The sequence below is a fragment of the Dioscorea cayenensis genome, unplaced genomic scaffold (assembly GCF_009730915.1).
Source record: "Dioscorea cayenensis subsp. rotundata cultivar TDr96_F1 unplaced genomic scaffold, TDr96_F1_v2_PseudoChromosome.rev07_lg8_w22 25.fasta BLBR01000651.1, whole genome shotgun sequence".
Classification (NCBI taxonomy): Eukaryota; Viridiplantae; Streptophyta; class Magnoliopsida; order Dioscoreales; family Dioscoreaceae; genus Dioscorea; species Dioscorea cayenensis.
Window position 1 is genome coordinate 149,889 of NW_024087042.1, and position 14,488 is coordinate 164,376.

At 42.0% G+C, this 14,488-nt stretch overlaps 2 non-coding genes across 2 annotated transcripts; one reads left to right on the forward strand and one right to left on the reverse strand.

Annotated features, from left to right (window-relative positions):
* Window positions 1-1,909: 1,909 nt before the first annotated feature.
* On the forward strand, window positions 1,910-2,016 carry LOC120254835. Its single transcript, XR_005534767.1, has one exon. It is a non-coding gene; the product is annotated as a small nucleolar RNA R71 (small nucleolar RNA).
* A 2,900-nt stretch (window positions 2,017-4,916) lies between these two features.
* On the reverse strand, window positions 4,917-5,023 carry LOC120254833. The gene has a single exon (XR_005534765.1). It is a non-coding gene; the product is annotated as a small nucleolar RNA R71 (small nucleolar RNA).
* Window positions 5,024-14,488: the final 9,465 nt, after the last annotated feature.

Genomic DNA, 14,488 nt, shown 5'->3' on the forward strand with positions numbered 1-14,488 from the left:
TTTTGTGTAGATCCTCTTGAGGCCTGACACGCCCGAATATGCGTGTGTGTACCGCAAGTGCACGGGTGTCGAAGTAATAAAATAACCGGTGAGTCAGGTAGTCGAATCCACAGGGAACAGGGCTACTAGTACTAACTTCTTCTCTGCTTTCTAACCTAATAATAAATGGAAAGGTGTGGTGATCTAATGTGCAAAGAAATGAATACCGGAGATGAATATGCAAGGGTTAAATGGATGGAGATCTCAATCAGTAAAAGTGGGGTATTCGGGCAATGCTCCCCCTAGGATTCAGGTATTAGGTACCGAATAAGCAAAATGTTTCTATGATGAGTAAGTTAAGTCATGGAAATCCAAATATAATCAGATCCGGTCTCCCGATCACCGATACTAGTCCCCTACGAGGTCCCTGTGAAGAAATCGCTCAATCTCAACACCTCACACCACATATGACTGCAAAGCACTCTAGGGATTCCAAGAGGTGTATCCAATTCCTAAAGATTGATCCAACCCTAATTCCCGGCGAAGGATCCTAACTCCCTACAAGGTCCCGGAGGAGAAATCTCTCAATCTCACGCCTCACACCAAATATGGTTGCATAGAGCTTAAGGAACGGAGATAGAATGCACTCAATCGGAAGGGAGAGAGGACACTCCACTATCTCATGACTCACCCTCTCAACCCTCTTTAACCTTGAAGTTCTAACTCTAATGGAGACCTCTCTCACATCAAAGTAACAAATCATGCAAATCCAATCAACCACAAGGATTAATTAAACAAGCAAGCAATGAGAATACAAGATTAAAACTTAATCAAACTCGAATTAAATACAAACACTAAGCAAATCCAAAAAAGATGAGAATCCTAGGGTTCACAAGCCCAAATACCCTCTAGGGTTTTAGCTCTCCATGGAGCAACATACAAAACACACCATCAATGAATGAAAGTACATTAAAACCATAGAAATAAACCCCCTTATATATGAACTGATGGCCTTAATGGAGAGCTTCGACGTCTTGAAGGACCCACTCTGAAGCTAGGTTTACCGGTGGCTTCCTTGATGCTATGATGGAGGAGGAATCGATCAAAGTTGGTGATGAAGCGCCTCCAAAGCCGCAAAGACCTCCTCTCCAAACCCTAGCCGTCTCACCCATCAAGAGCCGCACAAAAGATGAGAAAAAATAGGGCAAAACAGCTATTTATAGGCCTTAGATTGCGCCTGTCACGTGTCCTCACGCGCCCGTGTGGATTTTCCACGCGGCCGCGTGGGCTGCAGGAATTTTCACACAGTACTGCTACAGTGAAGTTGCTACATTACTTTTACAAAACGCGGTCAAAAACACTCTTCTCTTGAGGCCACATGTCCGGGCACACGTCCATGTGGTAAGCTATAAAACATTTTCTTCATCGATGTATCTTTGAGAGGTCTTGCAATCTTCACAAAGAGAAGGAACATGAAGATGTGGCTGCCTTTGTGCCCTTCCAACTAGTGAATTGACTTGAATCTTCTTGGAAGTTGGCACACATCTCCACGTTTATGAACTCCTCTCATGTCTTGGTCCTTGAATTGAACAAGAACTCCCAACATTATGTCTTTATAGCCCATATTTGCTTCCTTTTTACTCTTCAAGGCATTCACAACCTATATGTATAAAAGAACACAAAATACACAATATGAGACATAAACCATGGTAAAAATGATGCTCAATGCATGTTAAACATATATAAAAATATGTCTACTCAAGCACTTATCAAGGCCCAATGTGATTCATTGCTTGCCATAGACTCAAGTAATTGCTCGGCCTCATTGGGATACTTGTTGCTAAGGGAACCACCCGCTGCGGCATCAATGAGTTGGCGAGTAGCACAATTCAACCCATTCTAAATGATTTGTACTCGCATCCATGACGCAAAACCATGGTGGGGGCACCTTCTAAGGAGATCCTTGAATCTCTCATAGGCTTTAAACAATGTTTCGGACTCCCCTTGTTTAAAGGCTGAAATTTCTTGCCTCAACTTCGCCGCTTTGCTTGGCGGAAAGTATCTCCCAAGGAACTTCTCAACCATATCCTTTCATGTTTTAATAGACCCCGGAGACAATGATGTAAGCCAACAATAAGCTCCATCTCTCAAACTGAATGGAAATAGTCTCAAACGGATCGCATCGTCGGACACTCCATTAATCTTGAATGTAGAGCAAATTTGGAGGAACCGGGAAAGGTGGTCATGTGCATCTTCATTTGCTAGACCATTGAATTGAACCAAGTTCTGGACCATGCCGATTGTACTCGCTTTAATTTCAAAGTTGTTGGATGCCACGGTCGGTGCTTGAACACTAAACTAATCTCCTGTGAATTGGGGTCTTTCATATTCCGATAGAGTGCGTCGCTCTTCGGCCATGATTGAAGACTCTCTATCCTCAATTTCAATGTTCTGCGTAACCGATCCTTCACCGACCTTTCTCAATCTCCGATGAAAAGTTCTTTCAATTTCACTATCCGGTGTAATCAATGTCGATGGATTTGAGCATGTCATGCACAATACCTTGCAAAACTGAGAAAGATGATAGAAAGTTAAGATTAAAGGAAAAGAAAAATAACAATAAAAAAAATTGAGTAAAGAATGAAATGACTAGAGTAATAATCTAAAAGTTTCATAGAATTCCTTAAGTTCCCCGGCAACGGCGCCAAAAACTTGATTGCTTCCCTGCAAGTGTACGGGATCGCTAAGTAATACCTCGTGTGAAGACACGAGGATCGTATTCCTTGGGGCTAAGGATCTCCTATTACTCCTTCTTGAGCTATTATCTAGCCTAAGATCTCAAGCGATGGATTTTACTCTACTAAATGTAATTAAAGCTAAAACGATATTTACCAACAAATTAGAGAGAACAAGCAATGAGCAAGCAAGAGAATCAATGAAATACAAAGGCCTATGGATGTGGATCCCCTTGAGGGGTTATCATACAACATGGATGATGATCTAAAGATGCAAGGGTAAAATGGACCATGAGATTCCAAGATTAGTGGTAGTGGACATAGTGTTGAACATTTCCTTTGTGGTTGCCGGGAAACAGGATACTAGGAACTTCTCAACCATATCCTTTCCAATGGATGGCTTCAATCTCCTACCCTCATCTTATTCTCTTCGCAAACTCTCTTTCTTGCATTGTATGAGTTGATCAATCCTAAAGAAAGATGCTTGTTCCATAACCTTAGGGTTTGCTTCTTCTAATGTATTTTCAACTTGAGAGGAGCATGACACTAGCAAATCCCCTTGAAAATTTTCTCCCTCACAAGAACAATCTTCAGTCACACAATCCAAAATCTCAAAATGATATTCAACTTCTTGCTTTTCATTTTCTGCCCCAATGTACTCAATTTGCCCAATTTCTTCCATGTTGTTCATGGCCTCATCATGTCCCGGAGATACTTGCCATGCTTGTTCAAATTCTTCTTTTTCCTTATCAAGCATGCCCAAGATCTCTCCTAATTGATGATCAATGTTTTTGATGGAGACATCGTGACAACTTAATGTGGCCTCAATATTTTGGAAACGGGTAAGTGACACACCATTTCCTCAGCGTTCCTAGTATCCTGTTCCTCTTCTGAGTAAGTGACACACCACGAGATTTAGGCAAAGATAGATTGGAGAGGGTTGAGAGGGTGAGTCGAGAAGTAACGGAGTGTCCCCTTTCCCCTCTAGTATGATTTATTCTACCTCCATTTCCTCAGGTTCTTTGCGGTTATAGTAGTGTGAATGGGCTAAAGTTTGACCTTCCTTTAGGGCTTAGTTGTTGGTGCAACAGAGTGAAGCGTTGAGTGATTTTAGCACCTAGGGCTTAATTATGGCTAGAGACCTTCCACCTGGACCAAAGGGTTAGGTCTACATCTAGAAATGGGATTTATCACTTGGAATCCCTAGAACTCATTGCAATTCTATACGAGTGCAAGGTTGAGAGGTTATTCAATTTCTCCTCCGGGACATGTATAGACATAGGCATGGTTGACCTTAGATTTGCAACCATGTATTTAAGGATTTCCATGACTCATTATTGCATTAGTTAGGAAGTATAATAGAGGGTTCTTGCAGATGAAATGATTATCCTAGGCGGAGCAATATCTAGGTACCCCATTTATATCGATTGCCTTACCTTCTCCTTTACTTGAGCTTTCTTTCTTGTTCTTTCACTTTTGTTATTTCACATCTTGTCACACATATCACTATTTATCTTTCACTTAGTTAAGAAACAATTCAAGTGTTTTTATTCCCTATTCCTTGTGGATACAATACCCCACTCATCTGGGATTTTATTACTTCAATAAACCGGTGCACTTGCTGGACATACGAGTTCAAGTTCTGATTTTCTTTTTTTTACTTTTTGGTGCAGTGCAGGTTATAACCAGTGGGAACCCCTCAATATTAATTGAAGGAGATCCCAAGCTTGAACGTACACTTAGAAAAAAGTGAAAGAACCGGTGCAAGAATTGTCAAATATAGCTAATTTAGAAGTAGAAAAATCTAAAAACATGGTAGAACAGAATGAGCAACAGCGGACATTATCCGATAATGCCAGACCTTCAATATTGGGGACATAATCAAGTATTGTGCATCCCCCGATTACAGCTCAGTACTTTAAGCTAAAGCCGGCATTCATCCACATGTTGCAGCAATCCACACAGTTCAATGGTTTGGCCAATGAGGATCCAAACGGTCATATAGAGAACATTCTTAAAGTGTGTGATATGCTTAAGATAAATAGGATGACAGATGATGCCATCAAGTTGAGAGCCTTCCCATTTTCCTCAAAGGGTAGAGCGAAGCAGTGGCTACTTTCATTTCCTAGGGCATCGATTACCACATAGGAGGAGATGGTAGAAGCTTTTCTAGTCCGTTAATTCCCTACCAGAAAATCTGCAATGCTTAGGAATAAGATCTCGTCCTTTGTACAGTCAGAATTGGAGTCTTTATTTTTAATGTGGGAAAGCTTCAAGGAGCTCCTAAGAAAGTGCCCACAACACGGATTCCTAGAGTGGATGATTGTTCAGACCTTTTACAATGTATTGAATCCGAATACAAGGCAACTCTTGGATGCGGCAGCAGGAGGTACCTTAGGTAGCAAGACCCCCAGTGAGGCCTGTCAACTTATTGAAGAAATGAGGTTAAATAGCTACCAATGGAAGTCTAGGGAAAAGAAAAAGGTGGCCGGGCTCCATGAGATAGATGCAGTAACTTCATTGGCGACTCAAGTGGAATCATTGAGTAAGAAGTTAGATCATCTATCTTTGAATAGAGTTGTGGTCGTGACTATTTGCACCAAGTGTGGTGGAGGACATGCTCCCTACGATTGCCCAATTTGTATTGGTGATGCATCTTCAGTTGAATAGGTTGATTTTGTGGGTAATGCAATGAGGAACCAAGGCAATCCATATAGCAACACCTACAATCTGGGTTGGAAGAGTCATCCCAATTTCTCATGGAGCAACCAAGGTCCACAAAAGGGCATGGCACTATCGGGTTTCCAACAACAACAAGCCCCAAATATGGAGAACTGAGTTTCAGGCTTGGAGACCCGAATGACTGATTTGGAGGAGGCCTTAACTAGGTTTGGGCAATCGTCGGATACAAGGTTTCAAGTAGTTGTTGTTGCACTTCACAACCACACCGACTCTTTGCACAATCTTGAAAATCAAGAGGGGCAAATTGCGAAGTCTCTTTCAGAAAGGCAACAAGGAAGCTTGCCAAGTAATACTGAGACCAATCCTAGAGAGCACGTGAAGGTGATCACTTTGAGAAGTTGACATGAGGTTGAAAGTAGGCTTCCGAGTGAGAGACCCAATGGACATGCACCCGAGGTTGTAGAGGTTGAGGAAGGAGCAAGTGAAGAAAAGGAGGTGGCACCCCCATCTTTCAAGCCAAGAATCCCTTATCCTTCTAGATTGAAGAATGACTAAGGGGATGAACATTACAAGAAGTTTGTGAGTTTGTTCAAGTATCTCCATATCAACATTCCCTTTGTTGAGGCATTGGCTCAAATGCCTAAGTATGCAAAATTCATGAAGGACTTGTTGACTAACAAGAGAGAGTTGGAGGAGAGTCTTCAGTGATCCTAGATGCGTCTTGCTCGGCGGTGTTACAAAGAATATGCCGAACAAAAAAAAGACCCAGGAAGCTTTATCATTCTGTGTAATATTGGCAATTTTGGTGAAGAAATGGTATTGGCGGATTCAGGGGCTAGTACCAACGTCATGCCATACACATTCTTTAAGAAGCTAGGCTTGGAAGAGCCTAGGCCCACTCGGATGACTTTGTAATTGGTGGACCGAACGCTGAGACATCCGAGGGGCATCATTGAAGACGTGCTTGTCAAGGTGGAGAAGTATATGTTTTCGGTTGACTTTGTAGTGCTAGACATCGATGAGGATGCGGATGTATCATTGATACTTGGGAGGCCGTTCTTGCGGACTTCCAAGGCATTGATTGACGTGGACGGCGGGGAGCTAGCATTGAGAGGTGGAGATGACAAGCTCACATGCGGCCTTGCTAAAGACATGAGGCATTCTCTATATTTCGATGATGCTTTGTTATTTCTAGACACCACTGATGAGATTGTTGATAAATACATGCAGGGAATGTTCAATCCGGACTCGTACGAGGGTTTGTTCGATGAAGAGGTGGAAAATAAAGAAATAATGTTGTTTGGTTCGACTAAAGAAGTACCATCTACTCCTAGGATCCTGAAGAAGGTGCTTCGGAAGATGAAGAGGGTGAGGAGATACCACCGGAAATGCTCCAAGGCTGTTGGAGACGCGGATGAACCGAACAAATTGGATGCACCATTGCTAGGTGCTCCCAAGCCCAATAACTCCCCCTCTATCTTCAAGAGGCTTTGCTCTTCATGCTTTCAAGCTATGGATAAGAGGGCAACCTTCATCTATGAACCCCTGTGAGGTAAGACTCGGTACGTCATGTATAGTGACATAAAACAAGCGCTTCTTGAGAGGCAACCCAAGTGTTTGCTACTTTCTTAGTTAGTAGTTCAGTGTTTGCACGAATTAAGTGTTGAGTGTTGGTGTCTTGATTTATAGATGCTTTTGCTGTGGTTTTTAATGTCATCTTGTGTTTTCATGTGGATTTTGTGAAGTTTTCGTCACCTGAACTAGTTTCTCATGTTTTTCACTAGTATAGTTCGCATAATAGGGCAGGCTCTGAGTGTGTAAACATGTGCAGGAATTTCCTACAAAGCCTGCAGAGTTTTTAAGGCATCCAGATAAAACGCACGGGCGAGAGAAATTTCCGCACGCCCATGGACTTGTACTGCAAGCTAATCTAGAGAAGACACAGGGCCGTAGATAGACCCCTGTGAGCGACCTTGTGATGGTCCATGCCCATGGGTAATTTTCGTATGGGCGTGCATTTTCCTGCAGAGACTTAGCAAATTATCCCGAGAGCACACAAGGGCGTGGACTCGCCCCTGTGGGTGAACCAGTGACAAACGCATGGGCATAGGTATTTTTTGCAGACCTGTGTGGATCTCTTCAGAAAAGCTCTCTATATCCCGAAAAGATAAAGGGGCTGATTGGTTCCCCGCAAGTGTACGGGATCGCCAAGTAATACCTCATGTGAAGACACGAGGATCATATTCCACGGGGCTAAGGATCTCTTATTACTCCTTCTTGAGCTATTATCTAGCCTAAGATCTCAAGCGATGGATTTTACTCTACTAAATGTAATTAAAGCTAAAATGATATTTGCCAACAAATTAGAGAGAACAAGCAATGAGCAAGCAAGAGAATCAATGAAATGCAAAGGTGATAAGTGCTTGTGCGATATGAATACGAAGCGTTCATTCCTTATGTTGAGCATTACTTTTCTCAGGTATTTACATTAATATGTGTGTTTTTATGTTACTTTTATGCAGGTAGGGTTGTGAGGCCGAGTATGAAGGAAATAGGCCAATGTGGATCATAATGCACCTATTTTGGAGGAGATCTTGCTAAGGTTCAAACGCGAAGACATAGGACAGCTGTGAGATGCTAGAGTGTGTGCCAACCTCCTCGCATTTGAGTGAGCACATCCATTTGGAGGGGCACAAAGGCAGTCACACTCGAGCATTTCGACTTATGCATATAAGAACAAGAGCTCCACCAACATGTATATCATTGAAGAAGCAAGTGATTCACGACGTGAACGTGTGGCCGTTTGCGTTACCCCGATGAAAGTATGAAATTAGGAAGTTATTCAGGTCGAAGACTATAGCAGAGAAATATAGCAACACTGAAGCAAGTACTGTAGGAGCACTGTTCACAGCCGGCCGAGAAATCTGAGAAACAAAGAATCCATACGGGCGTGTGGAAATTATCCACGCTCATGTGGAAATTCCGCACGGGCGCGTGCAGCGTCCACGCCCGTGGAGTTGCCCGATTCCAGCCCTATTTAAAGTCGATTCAGCTCCGATTTTTGTATTCTTTTCTCCATCTTTTCCCTAACTAGTGAGAGGGTTTCGGCTAGGGTTTTGAGGGGTATTGGCTAGGTTTTTGGAGAGGTTCTACGGCTCTGACATCGCGCGTCGTTTGGAAGAAGGTTATTGGGAGAGCTTTCTTCGGCATCGATCCGGCGAGGTGTATCCTAGGCCAGACAAAGGATCCCTTGCGACGAGTAGAGGACTCTCCACAAGACCATCGACACGACCATCGAGGGGGGTTTCTTTATGGATTTATTGCTTTTACATTCGATTTCTTTGATTGTACTTAGCTTCATGGAGAGCTAAACCCCTAGTGGGTATTTGGGTGATTGTGAACCCTAGGATGTATTCGTTTCATTGAACTTCTTTATTATGCTTTCAATAAATTGATGTTTATTGTGAGTTCCAACCTTGAATGCTTGATTGTATGAACATTTCCCCTAAAGTGACAATAGGGTTGAGAGTTCTTGTTGGTAACCTTGTGAGTGAGTGACACACCACGAGCGCTAGACAAAGCTAGGTTGGAGAGGGTTGAGAGGGTGAGTCGAGAGGTACAGGAGCGTCCCCTTTCCCCTCCGACGTGATAGATTCTACCTCCATTCCTTGAGCTCTTTGTGGCCATAATAGAGTGAATGGTCTAAGGGATGAACCTCCACTGGGGCCTAGTTGCGCGTGCAATGGAGTGAAGCGTTGAGGGGATCTTAGTATCTAAGGCTTAATTGTGGCTAGGGACCTTCCACCTGGAACAAAGGGTTAGGTCTATAATTTGGAAGCGATTTATCACTTGGAATCCCTAGAGCTCATTGCAACTTTATTCGAGTGCGAGGTTGAGAGGTTAATTAATCTGTCCTCCGGGACATGAATAGAGTTAGGCATAGTTGACCTTAGATTTGGGACTATGTATGTAAGGATTTCCATGACTCACCATTGCATTGATTAGGAAGCATAATAGAGAGTTCTTGCACTTGAAGCGATTATCCTAGGTGAAGCATCATCCGAGTACCCCATCTTTATCGATTGCCTTACCTCCTTCTTACTTTTGCTCTCTTACTTGTTGCTTTTAATTGTTGAGAATTGAATCATTATCACACTGATCATTGTTGATACTCCACATAGCTAAGAATTGAATTAAGTATCTTTACTCCCTACTCCCTGTGGATTCGATACCCGCTCACCCGGGATTATTACTTCGACAAACCCGTGCACTTGCGGGATATACGCAAGGGGACCTTGTCAAAAGGCTTATGGATGTGGATCCCCTTGATGGGTTATCATGCAACATGGATGATGATCTAAAGATGCAAGGGTAAAATGGACCATGAGATTCCAAAATTAGAACAACCCCAATTTCTCGGCGATTGAACCCTAATCCCATACGAACATAGATAGGAATTTCTCCCAAATCCATATCACTACGATTGCATTAAGTACGAGGAAATGTCACTTAGGAGTAAACCTACTCTTCTTCGGATTAAACCTACATGGAGGGCTACCAAACACCCGATTTCTCAGCGTGATGATACAAGTATCCCCTTCTAATCCATTCATGATCTTATACATGCGAGCAAGTCACATCTACATGCATCACTCATAAAAGAGCTACGGATTTCTCCTTAGTGTAGCACTTAGCATGAAAACAATGGATTAAATCTCAAAATTACCCAAACATGGAATTAACAAGTTATCATCAAACATACATGATAAAACCCCCCAAGGTTCATCAACACCCGGTGGCCTTGGGGGTTTAGTGTGTCATCATCCCACAACAAGTAATACAAACAAGCAAAACATGAAACAAAAGCATAAATGACACTCCCTAGATAAAATGGTGGAGGAGAAGGTGAAAAATATGCCGAATGATGCTTTCCCAGCCAAAGGAGTGCCCAATGATGATTCCTTTAGCCGCGGGTCTCCTTCCTTCAAATCGTGGTAGATCTCCCCTTGAATGAACTTACCTTCTTGCCTTGAGAGTCTTGGACCTTGGGCTTGGATGATCTTCTAGCTTCCTTGCCTTTTTTCTCCTCCCCAAGGTTGCCACAAGCCTCTCAAATGTCTCCCAAAATATGCCCCGCAAAAAGTATAGCCAAAAAGTCCCTTTTCTGCCCTAAAAGTCAGTATATATACCCCCTGGGTCATACAGGTCGTATGGGGGTCGTATGTGTGTCGTATAGCACTCAAAAACCCTATATTTGCGTTCCATATGGGGTGCATACGGCCTCCATACGGCACCGTATACTAGGTAGTATGGAAGTCTGGGAAGACAGTCCAAATCATTTTGCTGCTACAGTGCATACGGCCCCCATACTGGGTAGTATGGGGGTAGTATAAAATTCCTGTTTTCTTCTCTTTTCTCCCAAATGATATCTTCTTGTTCTCCATGGCTTCCTTATGCCCTACAAAGCAAATAGTAGATGATTAAGCGCAAAACGGGCATCAAACCTCACAAAATACATGCAAAGTGAATACGATATATACATGAAAACATCTACATTTAGACACTTATCAAATATCCGCACACTTAAGCGTTGCTTGTCCCCAAGTAATCAACCCATGAAAGAAAAAGAGACTGAGAAGTGGCTAAATGAATTACTTCTGGCATCAAGTAAATATAAGACTCCAAAAGCAATGGACAATGATACATAGATGTTGAGTCATAGTCAATAAGCATAATAAAAATATCCTGTCTCACCCCTTATATGTCAGTGTCATGTAAGTGAATCTTATATCTCATTTGCCCTAATCTGGTCTAGCCTAAGGACTTCAATCAGTACAGCTCTAGATGCTAATCACTCCACATACAAAGAATACTATGTCTTAAACTACTAAGTGCTACTTCAATGGCCAAATAAGATCCTTCTAATTCAATACCTTGAAACTAAGTCCACTTTATACTCAAAACCTTTGGTAGGTACTCAGAAAGATCACTAGGTTTTATTTTCATTTCATCATTCATTTCTTTTTTCTTTTTTTTTTGAGTCCGACTTACGTAGACTGTAAGAAAATCATTTTGAAATCTTTCTGGAGGATGCACATGCTGGTTAGGCATAACAGCCACCCAACTACTCGATTACAGTCCACATAGACGCATTCAAGCTTCAATAGCAGAGGAATACTGACATAGACTCATTTTTTTTTACATTCACCCTAGATCACATCTTCAGAGTACACTACATGCCACAAAATTAGGATTAGCTCAAAAAGATTGAGAATTTCTTAAGAGTGCATTGAAGGAAAGAACTTAGTGTTCTAAGGCCAAGTACTCAAAGTAGTGTGTTACGCATACAAGAGAGTTAGAGAGTAGTCACATTGGCTATTCCCAGGGCATCGACAAAAAATTCAAAGTGCACATGACAAATACTAGGGGTAAAACAGATTCAATAAAAGCATAGAAACAAGTAACTCACATCAATCATTAGTCCAAGCTAAAAGAATCTTACAAGAATGAACAAAGCCATCATAGGTAACACTAGCATGTAGCAAATAATCCTAATACATGAAATACACCCATCCCCACACTTAATGTTGTACATTGCCCTCAATGTACACTAATCATGAAAAGCATGCTAGATAAAGCAATGAAAATAATAGAGATGGGTGAAAACGAACTCCCCGGTTCAACTTGTGCTCGTCGTGAGGTGTGGCCCAACAAAAGGTATGGCTAGTTATACATGTCGGGTCCGGTATCCACCAAATGGAAGGAGGGCACACCAAGCTCCCTTAATGCTCTGCAAAGCATAAAGGGGACATCATCATTCCACAAAAACTTACAAAGGAGAGATGGGGAGTAATCATGCAAAAACTAAAACAAAATACAAAGAGAAGAAAAAAACTAGAAAATAAAGTCTAAACAATAAAATAAAGTCTCCATGCTCATCCTTGTCCTTAGAATTAGGTCTCTCATCACAACATGACATCTTGTTCCATGTGGTCACCCGTGTGGTGCAAATATCACTACATGGTTGATTGTCAATTTCTTCATCCACAACATTCCTAAGAAACATGAAAAACCCAATCAAGCATAGAGGAATCCAATATAATTCAAAATGTAGTGCATGGGATGAAGAAACAATGAAAAATATGATGTATCATGTCCATACGGCCGTATGGGGCCGTATGGGTACTGTTCATTTCGAAAGAACCTCCCCAAAAACATGAAAGTCTCCATACTTCATCCATAACAATCACACCATCCAAAACCAAGAAAATACTAAAGAAATTCCACACAAAAGCTCCAAGAATGCCCAAGAAATGAAAAAGATAAAACTAGGGCATTCAAAAAGCATACCGACAAAATCTTGAGAAAACTAGCGTTAAACTCGAGGAAAACTACTAGATCGATGTCTCAAATGGATGATGAGAAGAATTAGGAGAAAAAATGAGGAGATTTGGCCAAGAAATGAGTGAGAAAGAAGAGAAAAAGTCAGTGGAAAAAGAAAGAGAAGAGAAAGAAGAGAGATGAGGGTTAAATGGGCAAGAACCAGGCCATGTGGCCCCCATACGGCCTGTATGGGGGCCGTATGGCCTGAGAAGGCTTCTCGGGCGTTCTGGATGGCATCCCAGACGGCCCAGTATGGGGGGCCGTGTGGGGGCCCGTCTGGGACAGAGCCTCGGCTCTATTTGGTGCCCCAAATGTCACAGAAGGCCTCCATACGGGTTATGGATGGCCGCATGACAAAAATTTGTTCTCTAAACCCCAAAACCTTGCTTCAAATGATGTAAAAATGATATGGCAAGCTTGAAGACTTCTCCAAAAATGAATGAAATGAATAAAACAACGATTTAGCGCATAAAATGACACCAAAACATGAGTTTCTCAAGAAGATGCACGATTAAACCACAATAAAATCGATGAGAGCAATGTGCAGAGTGTGTGAGCATGAACTTATTTAAAAAGCAAACAAGCCTATAAAATATGAAAGTAGAAATGAACTAAGATCTAAAAATACAAAAAATGTAAGAAAACACCCCTGAATGCTTGGGTTTCCTCCCAAGAAGCGCTTGTTTAACTTCACGAGCCTGATATACCTCATTCCTTACCTAAGGAGGCTTGAAAATGGTGTGTTCATCCCGGCTACATGTAGCATAGCTACTTCCATGAAAGAAAATAATTACCTTCCGGGATGATGATCTTGTGAAGACCTTGAGCATGGTACATTTAGGCCTCCAAGGGAAAAGTTTAGGTCGGGAGTTATGCAATCGTGGCTTAGGCGGGTCATTTGATGGCTTGAGCATCTCCTCTACTTCTATTCCACACCCGGTAAGATCTCCTTCAAGCAGTCTAGAAAATTGTTTGGGCATCCAAGGAAATAGTTTCGGTTGGGAGTTGCTCAAGCAAGGCATGGGTGGATTTTTGCATGGCGTTAATGACCTACCTAAATTTTGTTCTCAACCAATTTTGGATGCTCTCGAATTGCCCATAGACATTGTTTGGGCTTCCATGGAAAAATTTTTGGTTGAGAATCATCCAACCTGGGCATAGGTGGGTTTCTAAATGTCTTTGACTTCCTATCCACATCTTCAACTATCCCGGATATTTCTCTTTTGTGCTTGGTGTGTTCATTCACTTCTATGCCAAGGACGTGCTCAAGGGGTATTGATGCCCCTTTTTATACCCATCCAACCTCCAAAACACCAAAGATTTCTTCCACCTAATTTACATCTTTACTCTCTTCATTTTCATTCTTAGTTGCACTTGGACTTTGTATTTCTGGCTCATGAATTTGTTGTTTCTTGGTCATTACTTTAGCAAGTTCTTCAACCCATCTTTCTAGCCTATGGAAGGATTCTTGGACATCTCTTAAGTTATGCAATCGTGGCTTAGGCGGGTCATTTCAGGCTGGGTGTTTATATTAACCAAGCAAGTGTTTGTGACCTTGGGATGAGTCCCGAGCTTGATGTCCTTAAGAGAAAACTCGGCCTCAAGGCTTTAGATCAATGTGGTAAAAACATCCTCAGGTTTAAATTTCTTTCCTTGTAGTTGCTCACACCAAGAACTTGACCTATTGTAAGCCCCATGCATTTGGCAAG